This window comes from Mobula birostris, chromosome 4 (genome assembly GCF_030028105.1).
Source record: "Mobula birostris isolate sMobBir1 chromosome 4, sMobBir1.hap1, whole genome shotgun sequence".
Classification (NCBI taxonomy): domain Eukaryota; kingdom Metazoa; phylum Chordata; class Chondrichthyes; order Myliobatiformes; family Myliobatidae; genus Mobula; species Mobula birostris.
The window spans coordinates 123,760,395-123,773,506 of NC_092373.1; the positions used below are offsets into that span (position 1 = coordinate 123,760,395).

Sequence of the window (13,112 nt, forward strand, 5' to 3'; positions counted from 1 at the left end):
GACTACCTCCCTGTAGCTCCTATCTACCATCTCCTCATTCTCCTGTATGAGCCGAAGGTCATCAACCTGCAGCTCCAGTTCCTAACATGGTCTGTAAGGAGCTGTAGCTTGGTTCCCCTGGTGCAGATGTGGTTATCTAGGAGAGTGGTGGTCTCCTGCAGTTCCCACCATTTCACACAAAAAACATACCACTAACTCTGGACCTACTAGCTATGTACTAATAGACACACTCATCTGCCAAATCATCTTATTCTTATCCTCAGTGGTGCGTGGCACAGTCAGCCATCCAGAGATTATTACCCAGGAAGCCCTGCTTTTCAGCTTTCTACCTAACTCCCTATACCTTCTCTTCAGGACTCCTTGCTTTTCCTACCTATGCCGTCCGTCGACCATCCAGCTTGGCGCAGCAAGATCACCACAGGAGCCCGTGCAGCTGAAGTCAGGCGCATCATCGAGGCGCAACGAAAGCGTGCTGTGTGCAAGGCCCGAGCAGCATCCACTGCCATGACAGCACCCACGCACTTGTGTCTCTCATGTGGGCGAGCCTTCAGGGCCCGGATTGGCCTCATCAGTCACCTCCGGACCCACAGCCACCAATTTCCCATTTGACTTTGAAGCCATGGTCACCTTCAACTACGAAGGACGAACAACAACAACAACTAATAGAAAAATAAAGAGGGAAAAAAAAACTCACTGGAACATCTGCCTGTACTTGCCCAAGCCTATTGAGCCAAAGCCTGACCACTCTAACATTGTCCGCTCACAAAATGACCATGCCACTTACAGCCCACCTCTTCTTATTGGCCTCTGCTGAGTGCCTAATAGATTATTATGATTGCTGTATGCTGAAAAGTTCAGAAATCCCCCAAGCTCTTTTTAAAACTCAGTCAATCAAGCGACTGCTCTTGATGATTGCAGCCTTACCAAAAATTTCTGAATACAATGTTAAATCTTTAGTCATTTTACAGTGATACATGCCCTCATTTGCACTTCATTTCTGCCAAATGTTTCTTCATACACTGGAGTTAGAAAATTTAATTGTCAGGTCAATCAGCATTCATGACAAAATCCCACACAGCATTTTATTTTATGATTGCAATATAGGGAATAGCCAATGGCAGAATGAGAACAGCACTGGAGGCTTTTGGCAGACATGCTATATTATTATAGCACTATTTGGGTAAATGGCATGTTTGATTCGTACCTGACAAGTACAGGCTAGAATCAAATAAATTCTATTGGGAAATCTATTAAAAGTAATTAAATGATCAAAGCAAAAGAATGCTATTCTTTAAAATGGTGATTTTGAGGGGATCTTTGAGAATGATAGCAGCTTTGGTGTACTTGAATGAATACTTTATCCATGCAAGTCTTTTTACAGGTTAATTAGCAACACGAGATTTTCTATAATATGAAGACATTAAATTGCTATTGTGGTAACACTCAATTTTTACACAAGGTGTTATTACATCAATTGATGTAATTGGGCTTTTGACAAGGTCCCACACAGGAGATTAGTGTGCAAACTTAAAGCACACGGTATTGGGGGTAAGGTATTGGTGTGGGTGGAGAGTTGGTTAGCAGACAGGAAGCAAAGAGTGGGAATAAACGGGACCTTTTCAGAATGGCAGGTGGTGACTAGTGGGGTACTGCAAGGCTCAGTGCTGGGACCCCAGTTGTTTACAATATATATTAATGACTTGGATGAGGGAATTAAATGCAGCATCTCCAAGTTTGCGGATGACACGAAGCTGGGTGGTGGTGTTGGCTGTGAGGAGGATGCTAAGAGGATGCAGGGTGACTTGGATAGGTTGGGTGAGTGGGCAAATTCATGGCAGATGCAATTTAATGTGGATAAATGTGAAGTTATCCACTTTGGTGGCAAAAATAGGAAAACAGATTATTATCTGAATGGTGGCTGATTAGAAAAAGGGGAGGTGCAACGAGACCTGGGTGTCATTATACACCAGTCATTGAAAGTGGGCATGCAGGTACAGCAGGCGGTGAAAAAGGCGAATGGTATGCTGGCATTTATAGCGAGAGGATTTGAGTACAGGAGCAGGGAGGTACTACTGCAGTTGTACAAGGCCTTGGTGAGACCACACCTGGAGTATTGTGTGCAGTTTTGGTCCCCTAATCTGAGGAAAGACATCCTTGCCATAGAGGGAGTACAAAGGAGGTTCACCAGATTGATTCCTGGGATGGCAGGACTTTCATATGAAGAAAGACTGGATGAACTGGGCTTGTACTCGTTGGAATTTAGAAGATTGAGGGGGGATCTGATTGAAACGTATAAGATCCTAAAGGGATTGGACAGGCTAGATGCAGGAAGATTGTTCCCGATGTTGGGGAAATCCAGAACAAGGGGCCACAGTTTGAGGATAGAGGGGAAGCCTTTTAGGACCGAGATTAGGAAAAACTTCTTCACACAGAGAGTGGTGAATCTGTGGAATTCTCTGCCACAGGAAACAGTTGAGCCCAGTTCATTGGCTATATTTAAGAGGGAGTTAGATATGGCCCTTGTGGCTACGGGGGTCAGGGGGTATGGAGGGAAGGCTAGGGAGGGGTTCTGAGTTGGATGATCAGCCATGATCATAATAAATGGCGGTACAGGCTCGAAGGGCCGAATGGCCTACTCCTGCACCTATTTTCTATGTTTCTAATTGGACAATGTGTTTATGTGCTTCACAAATAACTCGAAATTTTACATCTGAAACATAAACCTCACAAATTTGCGATTGCATATTTGCCTGATATCTTGCGAATATTCTGGAATATAATTATTCACAAAGGCAGTTAGCATTATTAAGTCCAGCAATTTGTGAAAGTAGGTTGTATTCTGTATATTCTGGCTCACCTCCCATGATGCCTTAGGCTAAGGAAAAGAACTGTATTTAAATTTTTATTTTCCTATGAGAACTTTGGATCTTCCAAAACCTTAAAAGTTTTTCTCTGTGAGTAATCATATGGCAAGTGCTTAACTATTAAGTAGTAGTTAATAGTTCTAATAATAAACTCTAACCGTTCTAAAGACCGATTTATGATTATTATTACTCATAAAATCACCAAAAAATTAGATGTAAACTTATTAAATAATCATATGCCAATATCTGTATGGTGCAGTTTCAAGTTTTAAATCATTAAAGATGTATTCGATGTTACCCTTCTTTTCATTCATGATGAGTTTATTTCCACATCTTTGATAAATATTAAGGTATTGATTTTCTTTGGCCAGTAGGTTCCTTAACTTAAATGCTACTAAGTTAATATTTCACGAGATCAGAGTTTAATTGCTCTTTCGGCTGATAATATCTGAACGCAATTGTTTTATATTCTGAGGATCATGGATATTTTACTCATTGTGTCAAATCAAGTGTATGTAAATATTGGCTCATTTTGCATATTCCAATTCATTAACTTTATTTATTTCATTACATACGACACAAATATTGGGCCACTTTGAAGGAAGTGTGAACTAAAAGAATTGCTAAACATATATTTGTATTAAGGCTGCTGATGAACTGAGCATTTCAGTAACACAGCAAATAAGAGGTATTACTGCATCACAGTTCCCAGTGACCCTGTTTCAATCCTCTCCTCTGGTGCTGTCTATTCCTCTGTAAACATGTGGGGTTTCCCAGATGCTCTACTTTTCTCCCTTGACCCAAAGACTGAGTTGGTAGGTTGATTGTATAACTTCTGTAAAATGTGGAGTGGGTGCAAATCAAAGGAGTGAAAGAGCAACAGATGTGAGCCTCTGCCCCGTGACTAATCTGACAGTTCAACTACACCCCCTCTGACAACAGTTAGCACAAGTCTGGCTTACTCATTGACTGAAGGTGAGTTTAATGATGATGAATTCCTCAGCATGTCTCGGGAAAGTAGGACACCTCACAAAATGGATCCATGTAGAAGTTTTGAAAGCAGTTGAGGGGCTGTTGTCACCAAGCCAATCCTTATCTGGAATGGCAAGATGAAACATTGCACTGTGTATCAGTAATTATGGGACACAGTTTCAACCTTGAGAAGAGCAGCTACAGTAAAAACAGCTTTAATGACATTCAGTGGATCAGAGAACCATCATTGTTTCCATGGGTAACCAATTCATAATTACAATGCAGTAAATAGATAGTAGGTGTTTCAAAACAGTATATATCTGAACTGTAGCATTTGTCTACATGAAACAAATTCAACCAAGAGCTAAAAGTGAGGCAGTTTCTCACAAAGGCTTTTGAGTCTCCATTTAGTTTTGGTCTAAATAACAACAGCATCGGAATATAATTTGTTCCCTTTGAATCAGCCTATAAAAAACAAATTATAAAGAGGTCCTACGAGACAGCCTTATTTTCTTAATGCTTTGGAAAAGATAGACTTTGCTGAAAATGGCTAGCGATTATTTCTCATCACTACCTCTTGAGCAGAAAGTGATTAGTCACTCTCTTGATGTGCTGTTGTCATTCTGGGGGAGTTACTCCAGCAAAGCTGCTTGGATAACGGCCTGCAAGGCTTGGACCTGGTGACAATTAAAGTCTAGCAATGATAAAAAATCGTTGGGCAAACATTATTTTTTCCCTCTCGCTTCAGGTGCCATCTGATCTGAAGAGCATTTCCAAAATGTTCTGCTTTTATTGTTGTGTGTGCAAATTGCTTTACTTCATGGCAATAAACTATTCATTATACAAACATTGTTTAGCCCAATTAAATCAAATTAAATCCTCTTTTCAAGAAGGTGAAAATCCAAAATTCCTTAGGACAGTAGAGTAATTTCTGGAATATAAGCCTGGACAGGGAAGCTCCTATGCCTGCTCTGATCTTGGCGATTATGTGGGGCCTTGAGAGGATTGGTCTTCTATATTCCATTAAACACCAGGGGCTTGGGAAAGGATGTGCTTCTAGTTCTGTTATTGTCGTTGTCATCATCTACACAATAAATAATTGCAGAAATCCAAAAGAAGAAAGGTGCTTTGACCTGCATGTGCAGTTATAAGAAGACAATAAGTTTAAGTCTTTATTCCTTGAAATGTTCAAGATTGAAGGGAGATTTGATTGAAGTATGCAAATTTACTAGGGGTAGAGTTAAGTAAATGCAAGCAGGCTTTTTTCTCTGAGGTTGGGTGGGACTGCAACTAGAGGTCATGAGTTATGGGTGAAAGGTAAAAAGTTCAAGGGGAATATGAGAGAAAACTTCACTCAAGGATCATGAAAGTCTAGAATGAGTTGCTGGCGCAAGTGGTGCATGTGAGCTTGATTTCAACGTTTAAGAGAAGCTTGGATCAGTACATTGATGGTAAGAGTGTGGAGGGCAATGGCCCCAGTGCAGGTTGATGAGAGTTGGCAAATCAAATGATTTGGTCTATGGACTAGGTGGGCCAAAAGGCCTGCTTCTGTGCTGTAGTTTTCTATGACCCTTTAACCTGACAAAGTGCATGTGCAGCTTCTGTCTGGGAAGTGCAACTAATGTTGTGGCTCAGGATCTCAGAGAGAGTAAACAAATTTAACTCCCAACAAAGAGCATCAAAGGCACTTCTATACTCAAGGGCGCTATAATCATTACTATACTTTATCTGACCTGTCAGAGATGTCAGGGATGTACACAAACAGCAAAGGAGAAACATAAACAAGAGAAAATCTGCAGATGCCGAAAATCCAAGTGACATACACAAAAAGCTGGGGGAACTCAGCAGGCAAGGCTAAAGCTATGGAAAAGAGTACAGTTGACATTTCGGGCTGAGACCCATCTTTCTTGTGTATGAAGAAGCTAGTGGCAGCTGGTGAGGTGAAGAGCTGAATGAAGCCCATAGCAAGAGCCTCTTTTATATACTCCTATATTGCACTTCTCTATGGGCCTGAGGGTGCATATAATCGACCCTGTGGGAGGCGAGAACTAGGCAGTAGGCCTACAGCACAGTCATAGGGTTGGCGCAGTGGAAGAATTGAGGGTTTTCCCTTGCTGAAGACCTCTTCCAAGTTCTTGTAGACGGAAGGGATTTCAACCGAGTTGAGTGTTGCAACCTCCTCCAGACTTTCCTTCGAGGAAGACTCCTGAGGCTTCTTAAAGTGGGAAAGGTGATTCAAAAGACCTCAAAGTCCCCTCCCTAGGTTTGCAAAACTCATTCAAATGCTCATCCAACCAGAAGAGATAACGAAGACAACATTTCTGCACACTGAAGGGATTTCGAACACTAAGAGCATTGAATGGGGAAGCCGTGGTAAGATCCTGGGTCACAGTCGAATCTCTCTGGGATTGGAAGATGTACTGGCTCTGTAGAGCAACCAACTGGCTCTCCCAAGCGACTCTGGCTTCCTCCTTGCGAAAGAAGACAAACGGCTACCTGGAGCTCATGTATCTCCAGGCACAGCGGACGAAAGACTCTGATACCTTGCTGGGTCCATGCTGGCTCAATCGTGCTGTGATGAGAGTCCTTGACAAGGATGGCTTGGACACAAGTGCTGGAATATCCGAAGCAAAGATTGAGACACAAGATAAAACTGGATCAAGAACAGAGCACAAAACAAAATGCTAGACGATATTTCTTGTTGGGCTTCTGACTGACCATTGAGGCTCTTTAAATGCTCAATTCCTGGCACCCAAAACATTATTGCAAATTAGCGTGGCGGTCCTGAATCCTTAAAGGAGCCATGCCAGTTATCTATACACCGGCGAGTTACCAAGATTTTCCCTGTAGAAGTGGGATGCAGGGGATTCTTTGCTACACTTATGGCCAGTCTATTGAGGAAGATGGGGGTGATGTGTCACTCCCTCCAACAAGCAATCAAGTCCTTGTCAAACACAGTAGAAGAAAGCAGCAATTGGATTTGGATTAAAAGGAAAGACAATAACTGGGCTGCAAGATGAAGACAGGAGGGTATTGAACTGAGGGGGGTGTATCTGGGACGCCAGGTAGCACCGTTGAGCCCTCTGGAGACGTCGTGGGCGTATCAACGAAACGTCAAAGAAGGAGGGTGCCCACCTGATGACCCCGATGACGTACCTACCCTCCCTCCTTGTCACCACTCCAAGCCCACTGCCAACATCGAGAGTGCCGACTTACCATAGAGATTGAAACATCAAGTCCTGGTAGCTCTACAGCTCTACTAAACCCCAGAAGCTGGTACAGTTGGGCACGTCTTGCACTGGTGCAAGAATGTTTTCAAAAATACCAAGAGTGTTGCCTCTAAAAAAAATGGATAAAATCTTTGGATAGTATTTAAGGCATTGAACATTCTTGCTTCACTTCAGTTTCTTGAAGTGAAAGTGCAAGAAAGGCACTTTGACGTGAATATTGATTGTGCAGAAGAATATTCATCCTATTGCTAAAATTTTGCAGGATACTTCCAATCTCATCACAAGGATTACATGAGAGACTCAAAAATCAAAGAAACTGAGTTAAATGAAAGTCAACCCTCTGAATTTTTGAAATTTTTATTAAGTCAATTACGATTTAAAAACGGGCTGGATGTAATATAGGTTGGATTAGTTGAAGCTATTTTTGAACACTTTTCTAACAATGCAATAATGACAACACTTCTTCCATGCCAGTCCTAATAAAGATTTAATTATTCGCTTTCTTCAAATGATCTTTTGCAGAGCTTTTGTTTCGTAAAAAGTTCCTGTTAATTAGTGGACAAATGTGCAAATAATTATATTTAATAGCCCTTCATGGAGACATTCTAAATTGTTCAACAGAGAAACCATGTTATTTGTCTCATGATATGGATGAATATACAAGCTGGGAACTGAATTGGAATGTATTAATATCCATATTTTAATCTTTTTGGCTGTTGTTTTCCAATGAGAGAATATTGTACTTGTTGTTATACACAGTTAAAGAATATAATACACTTTAATAAGAGTACATCAAATCAGGTCATATTTAATGTGCTCTTTGCTTCTCCTGGGAGGTGGTTAAGAGAGAGATTTGATCCTGAATGATGCATGATCTGTAGGATAAGAATCATGTTCCCGACCTATGCTGGATTTATATAATATGAATTACATATGCTTGTATGATGAACAACAAGATAAGTGATGAAATGTTTTCACTTGTGATCTCCAAGTCTGATTTACAGCTGAAGTACTGTATCCAGTGTGGGAGTCCTTACTGAAGGAAGAACATACTTACATTGTAGGAGGTTCAATGATGATACAACCAGATTAATTTGTATACAGGCTAGAGTTTAGAAAAATGAGGGGATTTTATTGAAAATATAAGAAGTTGAGGGGGCTTCTCATGGTTGATGTAGAAAGGATGTTTATCATCATGGGAATCTTGGAACTTGGGGGATGGTTTCAGAATACCCCTTCTACTCATGAATGTGGCATCAAGATGCTCCAAGGGACAAGAGTATTCATGAAGTTAGACCTGCAGAGTGCATACAGTCTGGTCCGTATAAAGGAAGGTGATGATTGGGAGACGTCATTCAATACACAGATGAGGCACTATGAGTAGCTGGTTATGCCCTTTGCTCTTGTGAACACTCCAGCGGTCTCTCAGGCCTTTATAGATGATGTTCTCTGGGATACTCTCAGATTGCCTTGGTCTACTTGGATGATATACTAATCGTCTTGATGACCATAGGGGAGCACATCGCTTATGTCAGGGACATCTTTAAAAGGCTTCTGGACCATGGTCTTTATGTGAAGTTGGAGAAGTCTGAATTTCACTCGATGACAATTTCATTTTCTGATTTCATCATCTACAATGGCAATCTCAAGATGAACCCTACCAAGACCCAGGCAGTCTGAGACCAGCCACAACCATCCAGCATCAAACAAGTCCAACAGTTCCTGAGGTTTGCAAACTTTTACTGGAAGTTCACCAGGAACTTTGGCTTGGTGGCAGCCTTGCTGAATGCACTAATTCAGAAGTCCAGGGGCTCTTTTGTCTGGGCTACTGAAGCAGAGACTGCTTTTGCAGAGCTTAGACAGTGGTTCACGTTAGCTCCCATCACATTTCTGGAGAGCATTCTGTAAGCTGACAGGGGCAACAGCAAGTCTTTCCTCTGGACCCGCAGTCCAACGACCAGATGGAGCAGGCCATCGAGATTTGGAATGAACCCTAGGATGCCTGGCCTCAGAAAGACCTGAGGCATGGTGTGACCATTTAATAGGGGCAGAGGTCACCCACAGCACCTCAAAGCTCATAGAATGTCACCGTTCGAGTACCAGTTTGGTTATTCTCCACCACTCTTCTGGATCAGGAGGCTGAGGCTGGGACTCCTGTGGCCAAAGATCCAGTCCAACGTTGCAAGCAGAAATGGATCAGGGCAGGAGAGATTTTGCTGGCCTTTACCCAGAAGATGGAGATCAAGGCGAAGCAAAGGAGAAGTCAGAGACCAGCTTTGTAGTCTGGGCAACAGGTTTGGCTGTCCACTCATGATATACATCTCCAGGTGGAGTCTAGAAAGTTGGCCACCAGATTCATTGGACCCTTCAAAGTCCTGAGGGAAGTAAACCTGGTGGCTTACATCTTTAGCTCCCCAAGACCCTAACGATCAATCCCACCTTCCACATCTCTATATTAAAACCTGTCAGTACCAGCCCCCTAGCCCCTCCACCATCAGCCCCGCCGCCACCCAGGATTAAGAATGGAGAACGGTCTCATGCTGAGAAGACTTTTGGACTCATGAACTGTTTAGTGTTTAGCAGTACCTCGTGCACTGGGAGGGATTTGGACCTGAGGAGAGGTGCTGAGTGCCTGAAAGAGACATCCTAGATCCGATTCTCATCCATGACCACCAAGCAACCAGGGCCACCAGCAGTCAACCGCAGGGGAGGGGGTCCTGTTACGAGACACGCCCAAACATGCCAGCTTCCAGAGTTTAGAAGCTCTAACTCTCTGGAGTATGGATAGCTGGCGCGGCCCCTTTAAGGGTTCAGGACTGTCCTGCTAATTGGCAGCCATGTTCTGGGTACCAAGAATTGAATACTAAAAGAGCACCTGAAAGAAGCCTCAGTTCTCAATTGAAAGCCCAACCAGAGATACTGTCTAGAATGTTGTTTTGTGTTCAGTTCTCGATCCTAGCCTTGAATACTCCAGCATATGGGTCCAAACCATCCTTGATAAGAACTCTTGTCACAATTTTAGCCTTTAGACATATCTGTTGCATGCCTGACAAATCACATAGTGGTCAGACTGGTAAGATACCACATAAACAATAATCTCAAAATATGCTTCCAGAGACCTTATTGCTTAAAAGCCTGTTCCAATGCAGATTCATAATTTCCTTGGGGGTTCTGAAAGTAGATTGGTATTAAACATTCTGAAAATTGCTCTGGATCACTGCTATTGCTTTCTAAGCAAACAATAAACAAGTTAACAATTCTGCCTTTAACTTAGAAAAGAAGGAATAAAATTAAATTGTAGTGGGTGTTTATTACCACATCCTTTACATGTGTAAAGATATGTGTATATTTGTAAATCCCCATATCTGTTATATGAAAGGCGAGTAAAAATAGAATGGTTTCTATATGGAATCGATTGATCTGATTTTATATCAGGGCACAATGTTAAAAAATCAAACTTCATCCCTTTCCTCATGGGTCACACAAGCTTCGTTTTATTTTACTAAAAGAATTGCATATGAATTTTGTCTCAGTAAGTTTCTGAAATTTCCCTTTTTGATGGTTAAAATTATTGGAAAGGAAAGATTGGGTACTCTGGCAAAAATACGTCAGAAATGCAGCTAACTGAAAGGGACTCAAGGGTGATGGGTGTGAAGTATACTAAATAGGCTATCATTTCTTATTGGAATGCTCACCTATCATACTGAAGTTAACAGATTACAAAATTTCACAAAGTTCTTGTCACAGTATTTATTCCACATTACTTCTAAAAATTATATTTCATATCATAGGAATTACTTTGCTAATCTCAGAGAAACCTTCAATCTCTTAATAGTGATCCCAGGCTCTGTCTGAAACAGAAGTTCTCACTGCCTTGGTAAAGCTGTAAAATCTCATGTCTATCCGTTAATTCATGACGTCCATGGTTCACTGAATTTTAGAACAATGAGCCTGACTATTTTCCCAGATTAACTATCTGTTACTGGTTATTGGTACTCAAATCAATAGCCTATGGTGATGATGATAATGATGATGACGTCGACTCCGGCCTGAGAGGCCAGTGTCGGGCATTTTTCATGCCTTACAAGGCGCGGATCGGAAGGCTGTGTGGGGCGCCACTCCTCGCACAGACATGTCTCAGTATTTTTCTTTATTTTACGAGGTCGAGTTGCGAGCTGAACACTCAACCTGGCATGGATGGAAAGCATACTCGGGAGCGGCCCAACTGGATTCGAACCCGGGAACCTCCGTTCCGGAGTCCGGCGCTGATGTCACTGCGCCACCAGCCTATGGTGAAGTCTGGAAAAAAAACTGTGACATTTACACGTTTGATGTCTCCAGTATCTCCTTTGCTAAAATGGGGATGAAAATTGCTAAGTACAAACTGGTTATTGATTGAATCTTGTTAATCAGTTGTTATACTTGTTTGTGCAAAGCTTCAAGAGAAAATCATTGTTGTGAGAAAGTTCCTGGGATGATTTACAAACAGATTAGAATGGTAAAATTCACAATGTTGTTCCCTCTATTAGATGATATGGCCTTTAATAAAGAGGCTTATCCAGCAATGTTCTTGGAGAAGAAACAAGAAGTGATTGTTTTACTATTCTAAAGGCCAAATCAATCTCTCAGTTAAATCTACGAAATTAATAAAACTGCTGAAAAGATCTTACAATTTCATTTACAATGCTGATAAAATATAACAAACTGATCAGTTGCAAATTAACTTAATTTAAATTAATTCAAAGTATTTGACTAGAATCACGACTTCAAATCACAGCTAAGTCATACAGAATTACTTATTACACCAGTAAGCCATTTTCGAAATTCTCAGGAGACTCTGAGAGGAAAGAAATCCAATGCATAAAAAAATCTTGTCATTCACAGTCAAAACAAAACACTCTCTCTTCATTAATGGATTTAACCTAAGAAGTATATTTTCTATACTTTCAAAACAAAATCAAGTTTTACCACAGTTGTTAAAAGCAGTGATCCTACAGTTTAATAATAAAAGTCTTGAATCTTCGAGAGGATTTGATCGAATGTCCTGCTATCTTTCCAGGTGTTGCCTTCTGGAATGCCTTAAATGTATTTTTTTCTTCTTTCTTGATATTTCTGTACAATAGGTGTATTATGATGATGTGCATTAAAAGTTGTACATTCTATAAAATGTGAACATTTGGATGTGCAATTAGTAATTTTAATTTGAAATTCTGCTCCTATTTTCTCCCCATCTTTACTGTGACTTCTGCTGAATAGATATTTATGGAATTTCCTCCCTTTTGATATGTATGTCACCAAAGATATTTTATTTTTAACCTTATACCTTACCCGTTATTTTATCCATGACCCACCTCAATATAACACTGTCAGAATTCAAGAATGCAAACTATTGTTTATTTTCGACTTTCTAGCTGGAATACTGACTCCAGCTGTAAGCACCTTTAATGCATGCTAATGAGATAAACTAATAAGCACGAAGAGGCAAATTTGGTAGGCTTCTGGTTAGATCATGTGAATCCTGAGGAAGCTCGTACTATAAAGATGACCTGTTTTCCTGCTGGCCACTATAGATTAAGGAATAAGATCATTATGAATTCAGATTATAGCTATGATCCATACAATTGTGCCTCTCTGTTGATTGTCCCAATCAACTGGAGGAGCCTAAAAGTATAGAGCATAAGTGAAAGATGTGCCTTAATTACAAATAAGATTACTGGTAAGATTGTGACATGCTCAGATACAGCGGCCACACTGGGCCCAATTAAAGGTGTATTTGTTTGTCCTGTATGTCTGTTTTTATGATCACAGTCACTGCTGTATATTTATATCAAGTACTGCAGGACTATCCTATCCTTGATAGCAATGGAGATGAAGATGGCTGACCTCACCTGGTCTGTTAATATCACCTCCCTGAACAAAAAGACAGAACAGCACCTCCACTTCCTAAGAAGATTGAGGTAAGCAAGGCTCCCATTCTTACAGGAGCACCACTGGACTTGTTGTGTTGGGTCATGCTGTGATGGTGCACTGTGTAAGTGATTGCCTT

General features: G+C 41.1%; 1 protein-coding gene across 3 annotated transcripts in view; it reads right to left on the reverse strand.

Moving 5' to 3' along the window:
- The window catches only part of fstl5 (follistatin-like 5), a 747,707-nt gene that overhangs the window by 263,613 nt on the left and 470,982 nt on the right, over window positions 1-13,112 (reverse strand). The gene's annotated exons all lie outside the window — the stretch shown is intronic.